The sequence below is a fragment of the Ranitomeya imitator genome, chromosome 8 (genome assembly GCF_032444005.1).
Source record: "Ranitomeya imitator isolate aRanImi1 chromosome 8, aRanImi1.pri, whole genome shotgun sequence".
Taxonomy (NCBI): Eukaryota; Metazoa; Chordata; class Amphibia; order Anura; family Dendrobatidae; genus Ranitomeya; species Ranitomeya imitator.
In genome coordinates this window covers 66,657,005-66,675,184 of record NC_091289.1, presented here as the reverse complement: position 1 = coordinate 66,675,184, position 18,180 = coordinate 66,657,005, and positions in this window count along the sequence as shown.

Genomic DNA, 18,180 nt, shown 5'->3' with positions numbered 1-18,180 from the left:
TCCTAAGGGTCGACTGTTTAATTTATCTGTACCTGAGCACGCCGCTATGCGGAGTTACGTAAAAGAATCCTTGGAGAAGGGTCATATTCGGCCGTCGTCGTCGCCATTTTGAGCAGGGTTCTTTTTTGTGGCCAAGAAGGATGGTTCGCTGAGACCTTGTATTGATTACAGCCTTCTAAATAAAATCACGGTCAAATTTCAGTACCCCTTGCCGCTGCTATCTGATTTGTTTGCTCGGATTAAGGGGGCTAGTTGGTTCACCAAGATAGATCTTCGTGGTGCATATAATCTTGTGCGTATTAAACGGGGCGATGAATGGAAAACTGCATTTAATATGCCCGAGGGCCATTTTGAGTACCTAGTTATGCCATTCGGACTTGCCAATGCTCCATCAGTATTTCAGTCCTTTATGCATGACATCTTCCGAGAGTACCTGGATAAATTCCTGATTGTATACTTGGATGATATTTTGGTCTTCTCGGATGATTGGGAGTCTCATGTGAAGCAGGTCAGAATGGTGTTCCAGGTCCTGCGTGCTAATTCTTTGTTTGTGAAGGGATCAAAGTGTCTCTTTGGTGTTCAGAAGGTTTCATTTTTGGGGTTCATTTTTTCCCCTTCTACCATCGAGATGGACCCTGTTAAGGTCCAGGCCATTGATGATTGGACTCAGCCGACATCTCTGAAGAGTCTGCAAAAGTTCCTTGGCTTTGCTAATTTTTATCGTCGCTTCATCTGTAATTTTTCTAGTATTGCTAAACCATTGACCGATTTGACCAAGAAGGGTGCTGATGTGGTCAATTGGTCTTCTGCTGCTGTGGAAGCTTTTCAAGAGTTAAAGCGTCGTTTTTCTTCTGCCCCTGTGTTGTGTCAACCAGATGTTTCGCTTCCGTTCCAGGTTGAGGTTGATGCTTCTGAAATTGGAGCTGGGGCTGTTTTGTCGAAAAGAGGTGCTGATTGCTCGGTGATGAAGCCATGCGCCTTCTTTTCCAGGAAGTTTTCGCCTGCTGAGCGAAATTATGATTTTGGCAATCGAGAGTTGCTGGCCATGAAGTGGGCATTCGAGGAGTGGCGTCATTGGCTTGAAGGAGCTAAGCATCGCGTGGTGGTCTTGACTGATCACAAGAACTTGACTTATCTCGAGTCTGCCAAACGGTTGAATCCTAGACAGGCTCGTTGGTCGCTGTTTTTCTCCCGTTTTGACTTTGTGGTTTCGTACCTTCCGGGCTCTAAAAATGTGAAGGCGGATGCCCTGTCTAGGAGTTTTGTGCCCGACTCTCCGGGTTTGCCTGAGCCGGCGGGTATTCTCAAAGAGGGAGTAATTGTGTCTGCCATCTCCCCTGATTTGCGGCGGGTGCTGCAAAAATTTCAGGCTAATAAACCTGATCGTTGCCCAGCAGAGAAACTGTTTGTCCCTGATAGGTGGACGAATAAAGTTATCTCTGAGGTTCATTGTTCGGTGTTGGCTGGTCATCCTGGAATCTTTGGTACCAGAGATTTGGTGGCTAGATCCTTTTGGTGGCCATCTCTGTCGCGGGATGTGCGTTCTTTTGTGCAGTCCTGTGGGATTTGTGCTCGGGCTAAGCCCTGCTGTTCTCGTGCCAGTGGGTTGCTTTTGCCCTTGCCAATCCCGAAGAGGCCTTGGACACATATCTCTATGGATTTTATTTCGGATCTCCCCGTCTCTCAAAAAATGTCGGTCATTTGGGTAGTTTGTGATCGCTTCTCTAAGATGATCCATTTGGTACCCTTGTCTAAATTACCTTCCTCCTCTGATTTGGTGCCATTGTTCTTCCAGCATGTGGTTCGTTTACATGGCATTCCAGAGAACATCGTTTCTGACAGAGGTTCCAAGTTTGTTTCGAGGTTTTGGCGAGCATTTGTGCAAGGATGGGCATTGATTTGTCTTTTTCCTCGGCTTTCCATCCTCAGACAAATGGCCAGACTGAACGAACCAATCAGACCTTGGAAACATACCTGAGATGTTTTGTTTCTGCTGATCAGGATGATTGGGTGTCCTTTTTGCCGTTGGCTGAGTTCGCTCTTAATAATCGGGCCAGCTCGGCTACCTTGGTTTCACCGTTATTCTGCATTTCTGGGTTCCATCCTCGTTTCTCTTCAGGGCAGGTTGAGTCTTCGGACTGTCCTGGTGTGGATACTGTGGTGGACAGGTTGCAGCGGATTTGGACTCATGTAGTGGACAATTTGACCTTGTCCCAGGAGAAGGCTCAACGTTTCGCTAATCGCAGACGCTGTGTGGGTCCCCGACTTCGTGTTGGGGATTTGGTTTGGTTGTCATCTCGTTATATTCCTATGAAGGTTTCCTCTCCTAAGTTTAAGCCTCGTTTCATTGGCCCGTATAGGATTTCTGAGGTTCTTAATCCTGTGTCTTTTCGTTTGACCTTTCCAGATTCTTTTTCCATCCATAACGTATTCCATAGGTCATTGTTGCGGAGATACGTGGTGCCTGTGGTTCCATCTGTTGATCCTCCTGCCCCGGTTTTGGTGGAGAGGGAGTTGGAGTATATAGTGGAGAAGATTTTGGATTCTCGTGTTTCGAGACGGAAACTCCAGTATCTGGTTAAGTGGAAGGGTTATGGTCAGGAAGATAATTCCTGGGTCTTTGCCTCTGATGTCCATGCTGCCGATCTTGTTCGTGCCTTTCATATGGCTCATCCTGGTCGGCCTGGGGGCTCTGGTGAGGGTTCGGTGACCCCTCCTCAAGGGGGGTACTGTTGTGAATTCTGTGGTCAAGCTCCCTCCTGTGGTCAGGAGTGGTACTGCGGCTTCTGAGTTTCCTTCCTCGGGTGATGAGGTTAAGTCGTTAGGTGCTGCTCTATTTAACTCCACCTAGTGCTTTGATCCTGGCCTCCAGTCGATGTTCTAGTGTTGGTCTTGCTTCCTCCTGGATCTTTCCTGTGGCCTGTCTGCTCAGCATGGGCTAGGTTCTGCTTGTGTCCTTTTGTTGCTGTATTTTCTGTCAAGCTTGCTTTTTTGGTTCTGCTTGCTTGCTGGAAGCTCTGAGACGCAGAGGGAGCACCTCCGTACCGTTAGTCGGTGCGGAGGGTCTTTTTGCCCCTCTGCGTGGATGTTTGTAGGTTTTTTGTGTTGACCGCAAAGCTATCTTTCCTATCCTCGGTCTATTCAGTAAGTCGGGCCTCACTTTGCTAAATCTATTTCATCTCTGTGTTTGTATTTTCATCTTAACTCACAGTCATTATATGTGGGGGGATGCCTTTTCCTTTGGGGAATTTCTCTGAGGCAAGGTAGGCTTATTTTTCTATCTTCAGGACTAGCTAGTTTCTCAGGCTGTGCCGAGTTGCATAGGGAGCGTTAGGCGCAATCCACGGCTACCTCTAGTGTGGTTTGATAGGTTTAGGGATTGCGGTCAGCAGAGTTTCCACGTCTCAGAGCTCGTCCTATGTTTTGTGGTTTTTGTCAGGTCACTTGTGTGCTCTGAACTTCAAGGTCCATTGTGGTTCTGAATTACCTATTCATAACACTCAACCCTTGGACTTGCCCTGTAGCGGTGGCAAATGGAGGTCATATTTGTTGGATCAGGTGACATCAAGCCTAGGGATTACTAATGGAGAGGCGTCTATAAGACACCTATCCATTACTAATCCTAAAGTTATATGGTATATAAAGACAAGGCCAGAATAAAGTATTTTATTTTAAATAAAACAAAACACTTTTACTTTTAAATTTAAAAATAACACAGTTATACTCATGTCTGGGGAACAAATAGTTTTCAACCTGGACAGTGCCAAGATGTGACAGTCCACGCTGAGAACCATTGATGAATGAGCTGCTGCAAGTGCAGCGTCAGTGACTAGAAGTGACATCATCAAGGTTACTGTAGTCACTGAGGCTGTGTTCCCAGCCAGGCTGAAGTGCGTGGCATGGCATGGGGACCCCTCTATTCTTGATAACCAGCAGTGATGACGCTGACAGCTGAGGGTTGCAGCCACTAGCTGTTAGTTTTTGCATTGCTGGTCATCAAAATACAGGGGAAACCACACGTTTTTTAAATAATTTTTTACTTACAGTGCAGTAGCCGGCTGATAAATACTCCCATCAGCCGCTTCTGCTGTCACTGTTAATAGTGGCAACAGGCATCAGCTGATGGGAGCAGTAGTCCCAGCAGCTGACACCAGTGACCAGAGTGGCAGCAGTAGTCCCATCAGCTGACACCAGTGACTGGAGGTAAATTTTATACCTCCGATCACAGTTGCACACTCACGCTGTTATTTGACAGCGTGGGAACTGCAGTTGTCTGACCGGCTGTGATGATTTTACAACCGATCAGAAGCGGTGTCATGCACATGACAGCGTGGAAAACACTGAATGTTCGGGTGCCCCATTCAAGTGAATGGGGTACAAGTTCAGTTTCAGGCCCGGGTACTGTTCTGGTACCCGAATCTGAACTTTTCGGCCAAATCCGCCGTACTTAAACATCCAGGTGTCCGCCCATCTACGTATACTGCTGAGTACTCAGACCAAGTAATCTAGCTGTAAGTTAAGCCCTGTCTGTCTTCTTGACATGAAACTATCTCTGTCCCTGCATTTCAGCCCCTCCCACTCTGGGCTATTCTCAAACATTAACCCTAACTCTCTCTAATGTCAGGCAGAACACAACATTATTACTACTAAGGCACATCACAATTCACATTATACATAACAGTACTCATGTCAAGGGGGAACGTGGGCAGTATGTCCATCTCCTTACAAACACAATTACAAAAAAATGTTTTAATACAAGTATTTAAGTAAAAAAATTGTCCCCATAAGAAGGACAACCCCTTTATTCTTACTAATTCTTACACTTCCATGATTTAATAAAAAAGTGACTCAAGCTACTCAAGAATGTGAAGTCTGTACCACAAATATAGAAATGCATTTTCAAAATAATGAGAAGAGAACATTACACTTATTTATACATAATCATTTTATAAAACAATGAATAAGGCTTTGCACTAGAGGAGTATAGTTAAGGAGAAAAAACACATGCAGATATTAAGGAGGGAAAACAATTATATATAACCCCACATGTAGGTAATGTAGAGGTTATTGATGAGTGCGTCACTGATCCTATTGTAAACGCAGAATAAGAAACGCTACATTATAGGTAGTGAATGGTTATACATGGTGGTCCAAAAGTAGATGGACAGAAAATAATAACATTTATTTTGATTTATATATAAAATTATATTTACTAACACAAGCATAGCATTGACAATTAAATTTTATTCTGAACAATAATACTAAAGCCCTTAAATGTTATCAACACAGGTGCTCAAACTATTTTCCATCACAATTTGCACATCTTTGAAGTCTGCCTCTTACGCTTAGACAAACATTTTTGCACAAGTCTCTTTGGGTATTAATTTCTTGAAATGCATCTCTTATGTAATTTTTCAAATCACCGACACTTTTTGGTTTTCGACTATAAACTTTGTCCTTGAGTACTCCCCAAAAGAAAAAATCCATTGGTGTCAAGTCTGGTGAACGTGCCAGCCAGTCAAGTGGGCCTCTTCAGCCAATCCAGCGGACTACTCTTGAATAATGTGGAGGGGCCCCATGGAAATAAAGGTCATTTGAATTAGGCTGTTGCTGTAACTGGGGAACAACTTGATTCATTAGAATTGCGAGATACTTATCTCCTGTGACTGTTCAATAAAAAAAAAAAAAAATGGTCCAAACACACCAAAACTTGAAATACCACCCCAAACATTGACACCAGGCTCATTTAGTTGTTGCTCTAATGTTAAATGCATTATACAAGTAAATACAATTATGTCTGTTAATATGGCCAGATAATTTGAAGGAAGCTTCATCACTCCACATATTGTTATCTAAAATTACTGGATTTTCTTCAATTTCGTTAAGCATAATCTCACTAAATTGCAGCCACATGTCTGGATCATCCTCCAATAAACCATGAATTAGACGTGGACGATAAGCTTTCCACCCAATAGATTTCAGGGTTCGCATGATGGAAGCTCGTGAAATTTCCAATTCTAAAGAGACTCTTCTGGTGGACTTTTTTGGACTCTGAACAAATGTTTCAGCAACAAGTTGTTTATTATTTTCTGTACAGGCTGTTTTGGGTCGACCAGTTTTTGGAGCATTAAGGATTGAGCCACTGGCATCGAATTTGTCACGAATGCGGTAAATGGTTTTTCTCTTTGGGGCTTGAGTACCAAATGTTTCAACCCAATTTTCTCTAACTGTTTCAGCATTTTGAGATTTCCAATACTGTTTTAAAATCCATTTTCTTTGATCTGTATTTAAATTATTTGCCATTATGGGTTATATGAATTATCTGAAAAGAAAACAGATTTCGGGGAGATTTATCTGTGAAAACTGGATCTGTGAAACTCAGTCATTTGCCCTTAGCAAGCAATCAGATTCCAGCTTTCATTTTCCAAAGAGTCTGTGAAGAATAAAAAGGGGAATCTGATTGGTTGCTAAAGGCAACTGAGTCAGTTTCACTTTACGCAATGTTTGATAAATCTCCCCCTTCATAACCCTATTACACATTCTGCCCACCTACCTTGGGACCACCCTGTATAGTCAGTCCGGTGAACTGGTGGTCCTACCATAAAGCTATAACTTGAATCAAACCAATAGAAAGTTCATTTACCTTGTATCTTGTAAAGCCATGTGTGGTACTTGAACTCAGCAAAAGTGGGCTTGGTGTACAACTGAAGTCTGGGAGTTGTGGATTGAATGCTGTCTCACCTCCGATGGTCAGCGATATGCAATTAGAGTCAATAGAGCGCTGTCCTGGCCGGTAACAGATGCTCAATCTTCGTCCTGTGATGCAGGTGAGTCCTCCATGTGGTAAGATAACGATAGGTTGGCAAGGACCTTCGTGATGTTGCAGACCATTTGGGATCACGTGACTGATCTTCCGTACGGAGCAGCAAATGTACCAAAGCAATCCTACGCATTTTGAAGACGGCGGTCTTCTTCCTCAGGGAGCGTCTGTTATCGGCAAGGACAGTGCTCTATTGACTCTAATTGCATATCACTGACCAATGGAGGTGAGATAGCATTCACTCCAGTTTGCATTTAATAATGTCCTGAGTCTCCCCTGTACAGCTCCCCTATACACAGTATGATGCTCTCTTATCCACAGTATAATGCCCCCTCACTGTATAGTACCACCCACACAGTATACTGACCCCTTAGTAGCCTCCAAACTGTTTGATGGCTCCAACACTGTATGATGGCCCCTTCACTGTAATCCCCACACTGTACGATGGCCCCCTCACTGTAATCTCCACACTGTATGATGGCCCCCTAGATAGCCTCCATATAGTATAAGGCACCAGATCGTCCTATAGTATAATGCACTCCCCATAGGTCTCCATATAGTATAATTCACCCCCCAGGCCTACTTTATGTTGTATAATGCACCCCCATAGGCAGACACTATAGCACAAGGCAGCACCCATAGGCAGACTCTATAGCATAAGGCAGCCCTCATAGGCAGACTCTATAGCACAAGGCAGCACCCATAGGCAGACTCTGTAGCACAAGGCAGCACCCATAGGCAGACTCTATAGTATAAGGCAGCACCCCCATAGGCAGACGCTGTAGAAAAAGGCAGCACCCCATTGGCAGACCATTTAGTATAAGGCAGCACCCCATAAACAGACCCTGTAGTATAAGGTAGCACCCCCATAGACAGACTCTGTTTTATAAGGCCGCACCCCCATAGGCAGACCCTGTAGTATAAGGCAGCACCCCCATAAACTGACCCTGTAGTATATAGCAGCACCCCATATGCAAACCGTGTAGTATAAGGCAGCACCCCCATAGGCAGACCCTGTAGTATAAGGCAGAACCCCCATAGGCAGACCCTGTAGTATAAGGCAGCACCCCCATAAGCAGACCCTGTAGTATAAGACAGCACCACATATAAAAACTATAAATAAATACTCACTTCTCTTCCTCTTTGTTCCCACGGTGCTCCGAGCTCCCATCATCGTACCCGCTGTCAGAGTCAGCGTCGGTGACATCAGTCGTTGACAGGAGGATGATGGGAGGAGCATAGCGCTCCTTCCCTCATCAATGCGGTCAGCTGTATTGGCTAAATGTCAAAACAACTGACCTTGCGATGATGGGCGGGGGCCCACTAGTGGCACCACCGGGCCCCCTGCCAGCTCAGGGCAGATTGATTCTCCCTGCTCTGCCACAGAATATAACTGTATCGGTGCACCATTGTTTGTTGTTCTGATTACCACTGTTATTTGACTTCTGCTTGATTTCTGACTGCCAACTTACTTTACGATTTTGTCCCCGATGGTAAACTTTTGACTTTGATCTTGCTTGATGACCCCCTCTTGCCGGCTTGCACCACTGAAATGCAGCTGACTGTGGTTCTTGCTCAGGGACCCCTGTGTAAGGCTAGTTTCACATCTGCATTAGAATCCGCAGTGTTTATGCCGCAACCTGAAATGCACGATAAACCGCATGCAAACACGTGCAAACGCAGCATTTTTTAGATGCATAATGTAACGCATGCGTTAAAAAAATGCAACGTTTACACACTTTTTCATGCGTTTTGCATGCGTTTGCATTTTCTGTGCGCATGGTGTAAAATTTAACAGGAGAAAAATCAAGATAAACAGACACCACCAATGGGACTACAGTGGGTGTGTATTATGGGATATCTTTATTTAGACTCTTGGACTGCTGAAATCTTCACAGTTTGCTACAGTATCCTGTGTCATGATGGATCTTCGCATGGAGAGTTTTTATTTCAACCTGGATTTAAGTATCAAGCTGTTTCTTGCCTGTGCGTTTGCATGGGAGCAACAAAGAAATCGAGAAAGACAGGACACGGCGTCGGCGGTTTTGGAAACACCCCATTATTGAACTTCGGGAGAGCCATGGAGCCTACCACACGCTATATGGCGAGCTTAATGCCAACCCGGACAAATTCCCAGAATATACCATGATGTCTCAAGAGACTTTTCGGGATTTGCTTGGTCGTGTCCAAGGAGCCATCTGGAGACAGGACACCCAGCTCCGTAGAGCGATTCCTGCAGAGGAACGTCTCCTGGTCACACAAATGGAACGTAATAATTCTAAACAAATGCCTGTCATAATTATTATTGGTCTGCCATGTATTCTTTGTATTTTCCTTTATGTCTTTAGCTAAATACCACCATAAATAAAATTTTTCTTATTTTTGTTTCTTTGTTTCTTTCAGATTTCTGGCTACCGGAGAGAGCTTATCATCGCTCCACTTTCAGAACCGGCTTGGAATTTCCACCTTGTCTGGAATAGTTGCAGACACCTGCCGGGCTTTGTAGAACATTCTTCATGATGACTTTATACCACTACCCACCGAGGACATGTGGATGGAAATTGGCGAAAAATTCTGGAGTGTGTGTAATTTCCCCAACTGTTTGGAAGCGGTAGATGGAATGCACATATGCATTATGAAACCCGCCAGAACTGAATCTGAGTACTTCAACTACAAAAAATATTTTTCTGTAATGCTCATGGTAATACCAGATGTGGACTGTCGCTTTATCGCCATGGACATTGGAGCTTCTGGCCGTGGCAATGACTCCCAGACTTTCAAGAACTCAGATATGGGCCGATGTTTTTGTGGCAAAAATTTTAATTTTCCCCAGCCACGACCTCTTCCCAACACTCAAGGCCCACCGATGCCATTTGTTATGGTTGGGGATGAGGCATTTCAGATATATATTCCAGTCGGGACTTGAACCACACTAAAAGATTTATAACTACAGACTGACCAGGGCCCGAAGAACAGTTGAGTGTACCTTTGGGATTCTTGTCTCAAAATGGTGCATTCTTAGGACAGCCATTAATGTAAAAATGGAGACAGTCGATGAGGTTGTCAAAGCCTGTGTGGTTCTCCACAATTACATAATGGCTAAGGAGCGACCCAACATTGAACTGGATAAACCAGTTGCAAACCCATTGCCAGATTACCAGCATCACTCGCTGCGGTCAACTGTTGAAGTTGGCCACATGTGGAACCAATTTGCTGCCTATTATGTTTCTGATATTGGAGGTGTGGCATGGCAAGATAATATTGTGTAAATTGTGCTGTTGGGCTTGGGTCTGTGCCAGTTACGTTTTAAATGTTACTAATATTTTTTGTTAATAAACAACGTGTTTTGATATCTGTACCAAGTCTCATGTATTTCCTCTAAAAACTACATAGGTTGCTAGTGGACATCATTACATCCTGATTCTGTTTTGCAGTATCTATTGGACGCAGACTGAAGAGACGATGGAGGTATAATACAAAGCAAATCTATACTCACAAGTCATGTGTGAGAAATAATGACTTCATGAGCACAAAACCCAGCCTCATAAATTCACTATTTCTGACACCTGTCCAGGTGAGTATAGATATGCCTTGTATGATCTCCATCGTCTCTTCAGTTTATGTGAAATAGTTTATGTAGACTGAAGAGAAAATGGAGGTTATACAAGGCAGTTCTCTATTCACCAGGTCAGGTGTCATAAATAATGAGTTTTTTGACACATGACCTGTTGAGTATAGTTCTGCTTTGTATTACCACCATTGTCTCTTCAGTCTGCGACACAGATTAAGCACACTGAAGAGATTATGGAGAAAATATAATAATAATAATAATAATAATGATAATAATAATATTTTTTGACCACTCATAGCTCCATACCAAACCCACAAAGCTGCAGTGTTGTACTTAATAACTACTGGAGCTATGAGGTAGCAAAAAAACAAATTGTATGGCACAGTGTGTTTTTTTCGGTGCATGGTGTGTGTTGTCGGCGGCGAAATACAAATAACTGTTGTGAATTCTGCTTTTTGGTTCCCTCCAGTGGTTGTAGGTGGGAATGCAGTTGTCCCTGAGTTGCAGTCCTGGCCAGGTGTATCTGCTGATTGCAGTTCTGACTGGGATAATTAGGTGTGCAGGATTCTTTAGTCCTTGCCAGTTGTCCATTGTTCTGGGAGGTTTTGGATCTTTGTCTGGTTCCTCCTGCCTTGCTGCCAATTCAGCAAAGATAAGTGTCTGTTTTTTTGTTTCTGTGGCACACATGCTGTGTGCTTAATATTTCTGTGCTATTCATTTGTTTTCTCTTGTCCAGCTTAGACTGTGTCAGTGTTTTCTCAGTCTTGTTGGATTCTCTGGAGTTGCAGATATACGCTCCACATCTTTAGTTAGATGGTGGAGTTTTTTGTATTTTCTGCTGTGGATATTTTTGGAAGGATTTTAATACTGACCGCTTAGTATTCTGTCCTATCCTTTCCTATTTTAGCTAGAGTGGCCTCTTTTGCTAAATCCTGTTTCCTGCCTGCGTGTGTCTTTTCCTCTACTACTCACAGTCAATATTTGTGGGGGGCTGCCTATCCTTTGGGGTTCTGCTCTGAGGCAAGGTAGATTTCCTATTTCCATCTACAGGGATATTTAGTCCTCCGGCTGTGTCGAGGTGTCTAGGATTTGTTAGGCACACCCCACGGCTACTTCTAGTTGCGGTGTTAAGTTCAGGATTTGCGGTCAGTACAGGTTCCACCAACTCAGAGAAAGTTCCATGCGGCTCCAAGGTCACCGGATCATAACAGTACAACTGGCCAATAATGAGTTAAATGCATCTCAGAAGAAGGGAAGAAAGGTGTTGAGCCATTTTTTTTCTCTGCACTCTGCTTTCTCTTCTCTTCCCTCTTTATCTCTGGGTGGCTGAGGAGTCTTGTGCTAGCATGGATATTCAGGAATTAGCCTTTCGTGTGGACCAGCTTGCTGCTAGGGTACACGGTATTTCTGAATATATTGTTCAGACTCCTGTTTTAGAGCCGAAGATTCCTACTCCTGATTTGTTTTTTGGTGACAGGTCCAAATTTTTGAGATTTAAAAACAACTGTAAACTGTTTTTTGCTCTGAGACCTCGATCCTCTGGTGATTCCATTCAGCAGGTTAAAATAATCATCTCCCTTGTTAGGAGTCGAGTTTCCTCTGCTGCACAGGGGGAATCTCGATCCCTGTCTGCTGCGGTCTCCCATTCTGTACCGGCTGCAGTGGGGCATGCTCAGCGGAGGCGTCGCTCCCAGTGTCTTGCTGGGACTGATTCTGTGCAAAGGGTTACTGTTGCCTTTTCTGGCTCTCCTGTTGTACCCTGCACTGATCTGCGGCGAGCGGGCTTCTCTGGGACTAAGTCCTTATTTGCACACACTGAGCATGCCCAGGGCAAGATCTCCCGTTGGAGATCGAGGGTCACATGCTCAGGTACTGCAGCACATTCCATTGGTCCTCCAGGAAGGTCCTGAAAGGGCAAAACTTCAGTAGCAGCTTCCTGTGCTGCAACTTTATAAACTGCGCATGACCGCACGGCCATGCGCTAGTATTGTCTTGTAAATATGTGTGTGTGTTGTGAGTGAAAGTCGCTCTTTAAATAACCCTCCCTACTGGATGACTGTTCGCGGAAGGTGTATGTTTGCTATCTAGCGCCCGACTTATCCAACAGCACGTAACACACATTACAGCTACCAGTTGCTGTGTCCGCCAGTACGGCGCCGTGCGCTTGCTCTGCGCTTTCCTGACCCAAGTTTGGGTGGTTAGTGGCGTCCATCAGTGCGGCACCGCACGTACTCTTGTGCCTTTATATTATTTATTATTATCACCCAGTTGCGGTGTTGTGCCAGCAAGTGGTCTAATCGGACTTCAATCCTGAGTCTTGGGGTTGTGTTCGCTGACTTCTTGCTTGCGCTCTATGTGCGGTACCGCGGTCCTGTGACGCAACAGGGTCGCTTCCTTCACGCAGGGTGAGGTTAACCCATGTGTGTATTCTTATAGTACCGCCATATAGTCCATCTATACTAGCAGCAGGGTTTTTACCTGCACGGTGGACCTCGGACTGCGAACGCACCTAGTTTCATATCTTCTTATACTTGGTGCATTCCGCCAGTCCCTAACATAATACTAGCGCCAAGGTCTGGCTAGTAATGACGGACGATCAGCGTTTACAGCGGTACATCCAGCAGCTGGAGGGAAGGTTGGCGGCTCTTGAGCGTTCAACTTCAGCTGTGGATGTTACTGCTGTCGCTGTTCAGGCTGCAAGTGTGGCTGCAGCTACCTTGTCCACTGCCGCCCCTGTACCGACGCTATCTCGCCTCCCGCTACCAGAGAAATTTTCTGGTGACAGTAAGTCCTGTAGGGGTTTCGTGAGTCAGTGCTCAATACATCTCGAGCTTCTGGCCTCTTGTTTCCCTACAGAGCGGGCTAAGGTGGGCATTATCATATCTTTATTTTCGGACAGGGCGTTGCAGTGGGCTACGCCGCTGTGGGAGCGTGGCGATCATGTGGTGCAGAGTGCTCCGTTATTCCTGAGCACTCTGAAACAGGTCTTTTTGGGACCTCGTGTCACCCATGATACGGCGCTCCAACTGTTGGCATTGACTCAGGGCTCGTCCTTGGTCAGCCATTTTGCCGTCCACTTCCGCACTCTAGCATCTGAGCTGGAGTGGTCGGATAAAGCCCTTATTACCATATTTTGGAGGGGGCTGGCTGACCACGTTAAGGACGCCCTGGCCACTAGGGAGATTCCCGCCACACTGGAAGAATTAATAACAGTATCTACTCGTATTGACCTTTGTTTTCACGAGCGGAGGTTAGAGCGAGCCCAGTGTAGGCAGAGGTTTCGGCTGGCTCCCACCTTCGCCAAACCTTTGGAATCTCCAGCCCAGGCTCCTGAGTCTCATGAACCTAAGGTAGTGTCACGAGCGGGATCTAAGTCCCGGACCGCTCGTGCACTCCAGGTTTGCCATATTTGCCAACAGTCAGGACATCTAGCCACCAGATGTCACCAGCGGTCGAGGAAACGTCAGCGTCTAGTGGTAGTAGGTGGCGGTGCACTAGACACGGTGACGTTTGCCTCCAAATTGTCCTTTAAGGGGACAATAACTTTTGGCTCATCCTCCCACTCGGTGGAGCTCTGCGTGGATTCTGGAGCGGAGGGCAATTTTATGTCTTCTGCCTTTGCCCAACGTCACGCAATACCCCTGGTTATGCTATCTCAACCAGTAACGGTACGAGTGGTGAATGGGTCGACACTCCCCGCACAGATAACACATCAGACCATCCCTTTTACTCTGTCCATGTCACCATCCCATCAGGAGATTATATCTCTGCTCATCATTCCTGAGGGGATGAGGTCCTGTTGGGGATACCTTGGTTACGGTACCACTCTCCTCACATCGAGTGGTCCTCAGGCAGAATTCTGGGATGGGGTGAATCATGTGGGGGTAGGTGTCACCGAGAGTGCGTTCAGGTTGCTACTACAGAGATACCCGCAGATCTTTCCTCTCTTCCCAAGCAATATTGGTCTTATGCAGACGTGTTCTCCAAAAAGGCGGCGGAGATCCTTCCGCCCCATCGCCCATATGACTGTCCTAGCGATCTCTTGCCAGGTGCGGAGCCTCCCCGGGGTTGAGTTTATCCATTATCTCTCCCGGAGACAGAGGCCATGTCTCTGTACATTCAAGAGAATCTGGCAAGAGGGTTCATCAGGAAGTCAGTGTCACCTGCTGGGGCAGGGTTCTTCTTCGTGCAGAAGAAGAATGGGGAATTACGTCCATGCATAGACTACAGGGGTCTTAACGCTATCACCGTTAAGAACAAGTGTCCTTTGCCCTTGATATCCGAGCTCTTCGATAGGCTTCGGGGAGCTAGAGTGTTTACTAAATTAGATCTGCGGGGTGCTTATAACCTGATTCGCATCCGTGAGGGGGACGAATGGAAAACGGCGTTTCACACCAGAGATGGGCACTATGAGTATCTGGTGATGCCCTTCGGGCTCTGTAATGCCCCAGCCGTTTTCCAAGACTTTGTCAACGACATCTTCCGGGATATGCTTTCCACCTCAGTTGTAGTCTATCTGGATGATATTCTCATCTTTTCTCCAGATATTGACTCCCACCGGAGAGATGTTGGCAGAGTCTTCGACCTCCTACGGGCAAACTCTCTTTATGCTAAGTTGGAGAAGTGTATGTTTGAGCAGGAGTCCTTACCTTTCCTGGGCTATATCATCTCCGCCCAGGGATTGGCTATGGATCCCGCCAAACTACAGGCTGTGATGGACTGGCAAGAGCCCCATTCTCTTAAAGCGGTGCAGCGCTTTATGGGGTTCATTAACTATTACCGCCAGTTCATTCCCCACTTCTCAACTCTGGTAGCTCCCTTGGTAGCCCTCACTAAGAAGGGAGCGAATCCCAAATTGTGGTCGGAAGAGGTCTCCAAGGCCTTCACTTCTATTAAGTCCCACTTTGCTAGCGCTCCCATCTTACATCGTCCCGATGTGGATAAGCCATTCCTAATGGAGGTGGATGCCTCATCCGTTGGTGCTGGAGCAGTCCTCTATCAAAAGGATGCTCAAGGTCGGAAGCATCCATAGTTCTTCTTCTCTAAGACCTTCACGCCAGCGGAGAGAAACTACTCCATCGGGGATAGGGAGCTGCTAGCAATGAAATTGGCCTTTTCTGAGTGGAGACATCTTCTGGAAGGTGCACGCTTTCCCTTCCAAGTTTACACTGACCACAAAAATTTGGTCTATTTGCAAACAGCCCAGCGGCTAAATTCTCGTCAGGCCAGATAGTCCTTGTTCTTTTCCCGGTTCCACTTTTCCCTTCATTTTCTCGCCGGGGAGAAGAATATTCGTGCTGACGCTCTCTCTCGCTCCCTTATGTCAACTGAAGAGGAGGAAGAGGAGCCTCGGCTTATTGTCCCTTCCGAGAGCCTGAGAACCGTAGCGCCGGTTTCGCTGGAGTCTGTGCCTCCGGGCAAGACTTTTGTGCCCATTAATTTGCGACCGGAGGTTCTCTCTTGGGCTCATTCGTCCAGGGTGGGTGGACACTTTGGGACAAAGAGGACATCTGAGCTACTGGCGAGGACGTACTGGTGGCCGCATATGGCCCAGGATGTCAGGGATTATATTCTGGCGTGTGTCTCCTGCGGCAAAAATAAATCCCCGCGTCAAAGGCCAGCTGGGTTGCTCTATCCCTTGCCAGTGGCAAATAGGCCCTGGGAGATGGTCGGGATGGACTTTGTCGTGGGTTCACCCAAATCTCGCGGCTGTAACATCATTTGGGTCATCACCGATCATTTCTCAAAAATGGTGCATTTGGTGCCGCTACCACGGTTACCTTCTGCACGGGCCTTGGCAGCGTTGTTCATTAAACACATCTTCCGCCTACATGGTATGCCTGACAAAATTGTCAGTGACCGGGGTCCCCAGTTTGCGTCTCGGTTCTGGAGAGAGCTTTGTCGTCTTCTCAGTATTGAGTTGAATCTCTCTTCCGCTTATCATCCCGAGACAAATGGGTTGGTAGAGAGGGCCAACCAGACCTTGGTCACATACCTGCGACATTTTGTTTCAGCCAGGCAGGATGACTGGGCATCCTTGCTATCATGGGCAGAGTTTGCGCTGAACAACGCCGTAGCTGACTCCACTGGACAAACCCCATTCCTCCTCAACTATGGTCAGCATCCTCGGGTACCTGTGCCTATGCCCGTGTCTTCCGCAGACTCCAGGGTGGCAGACTGGGCTGTGGAGGCACGGGATATTTGGAACCGCACTCAGGATGCCATTCGGGCCTCTAAGGAGAGAATGAGGTCCTCCGCCGATGCTCATCGGCGCCCCGCTCCGACCTTTGCTCCTGGCGACTTGGTGTGGCTCTCCGCCTGTAACATCAGGCTGCGAGTTGAGTCCACTAAGTTTGCTCCTCGCTACTTGGGTCCCTTCAAAGTGCTCGAACAGGTTAATCCTGTGGTTTATCGCTTGGCTCTTCCGCCACGCCTGGGTATCACCGACACCTTTCATGTGTCCCTCCTGAAACCCGTGTACATGTCCCGGTTTTCCGAGTCATCTGCTGGGACATCGGGTTCGTCTTCGGACGATTATGAGGTGAATGCTATTTAGGGGTGCAAGGTGATACGTGGCAAAAAAATTTTTGGGTGGACTGGAAGGGTTATGGTCCTGAGGACAGGTCCTGGGAGCCTGCTGAGCACATTCGGGCTCCGCAGCTCATTGCTGCCTTCGAGCGTAGCGAGGCCCAAGGGAGGGGGCCCTGGGGGGGGGTAATGTTAGGAGTCGAGTTTCCTCTGCTGCACAGGGGGAATCTCGATCCCTGTCTGCTGCAGTCTCCCATTCTGTACCGGCCGCAGTGGGGCCTGCTCAGCGGAGGCGTTGCTCCCAGCGTCTTGCTGGGACTGATTCTGTGCAAAGGGTTACTGTTGCCTTTTCTGGCTCTCCTGTTGTACCCTGCACTGATCTGCGGCGAGTGGGCTTCTCTGGGACTAAGTCCTTATTTGCACACACTGAGCATGCCCAGGGCAAGATCTCCCGTTGGAGATCGAGGGTCACATGCTCAGGTACTGCAGCACATTCCATTGGTCCTCCAGGAAGGTCCTGAAAGGGCAAAACTTCAGTAGCAGCTTCCTGTGCTGCAACTATATAAACTGCGCATGACCGCACGGCCATGCGCTAGTATTGTCTTGTAAATATGTGTGTGTGTTGTGAGTGAAAGTCGCTCTTTAAATAACCCTCCCTACTGGATGACTGTTCGCGGAAGGTGTATGTTTGCTATCTAGCGCCCGACTTATCCAACAGCACGTAACACACATTACAGCTACCAGTTGCTGTGTCCGCCAGTACGGCGCCGTGCGCTTGCTCTGCGCTTTCCTGACCCAAGTCTGGGTGGTTAGTGGCGTCCGTCAGTGCGGCACCGCACGCACTGTTGTGCCTTTATATTATTTATTATAGTTACCTTATACACACAGTTGCGGTGTTGTGCCAGCAAGTGGTCTAATCGGACTTCAATCCTGAGTCTTGGGGTTGTGTTCGCTGACTTCTTGCTTGCGCTCTATGTGCGGTACCGCGGTCCTGTGACGCAACAGGGTCGCTTCCTTCACGCAGGGTGAGGTTAACCCATGTGTGTATTCTTATAGTACCGCCATATAGTCCGTCTATACTAGCAGCAGGTTTTTTACCTGCACGGTGGACCTCGGACTGCGAACGCACCTAGTTTCATATCTTCTTATACTTGGTGCGTTCCGCCAGTCCCTAACATCCCTGTTGCGTGGCGATCCACAGGATTGGGCATTTTCCCCGGAATCTGGGAATCCGGCTTTGCTTAATGTAGACTCCTTTTTT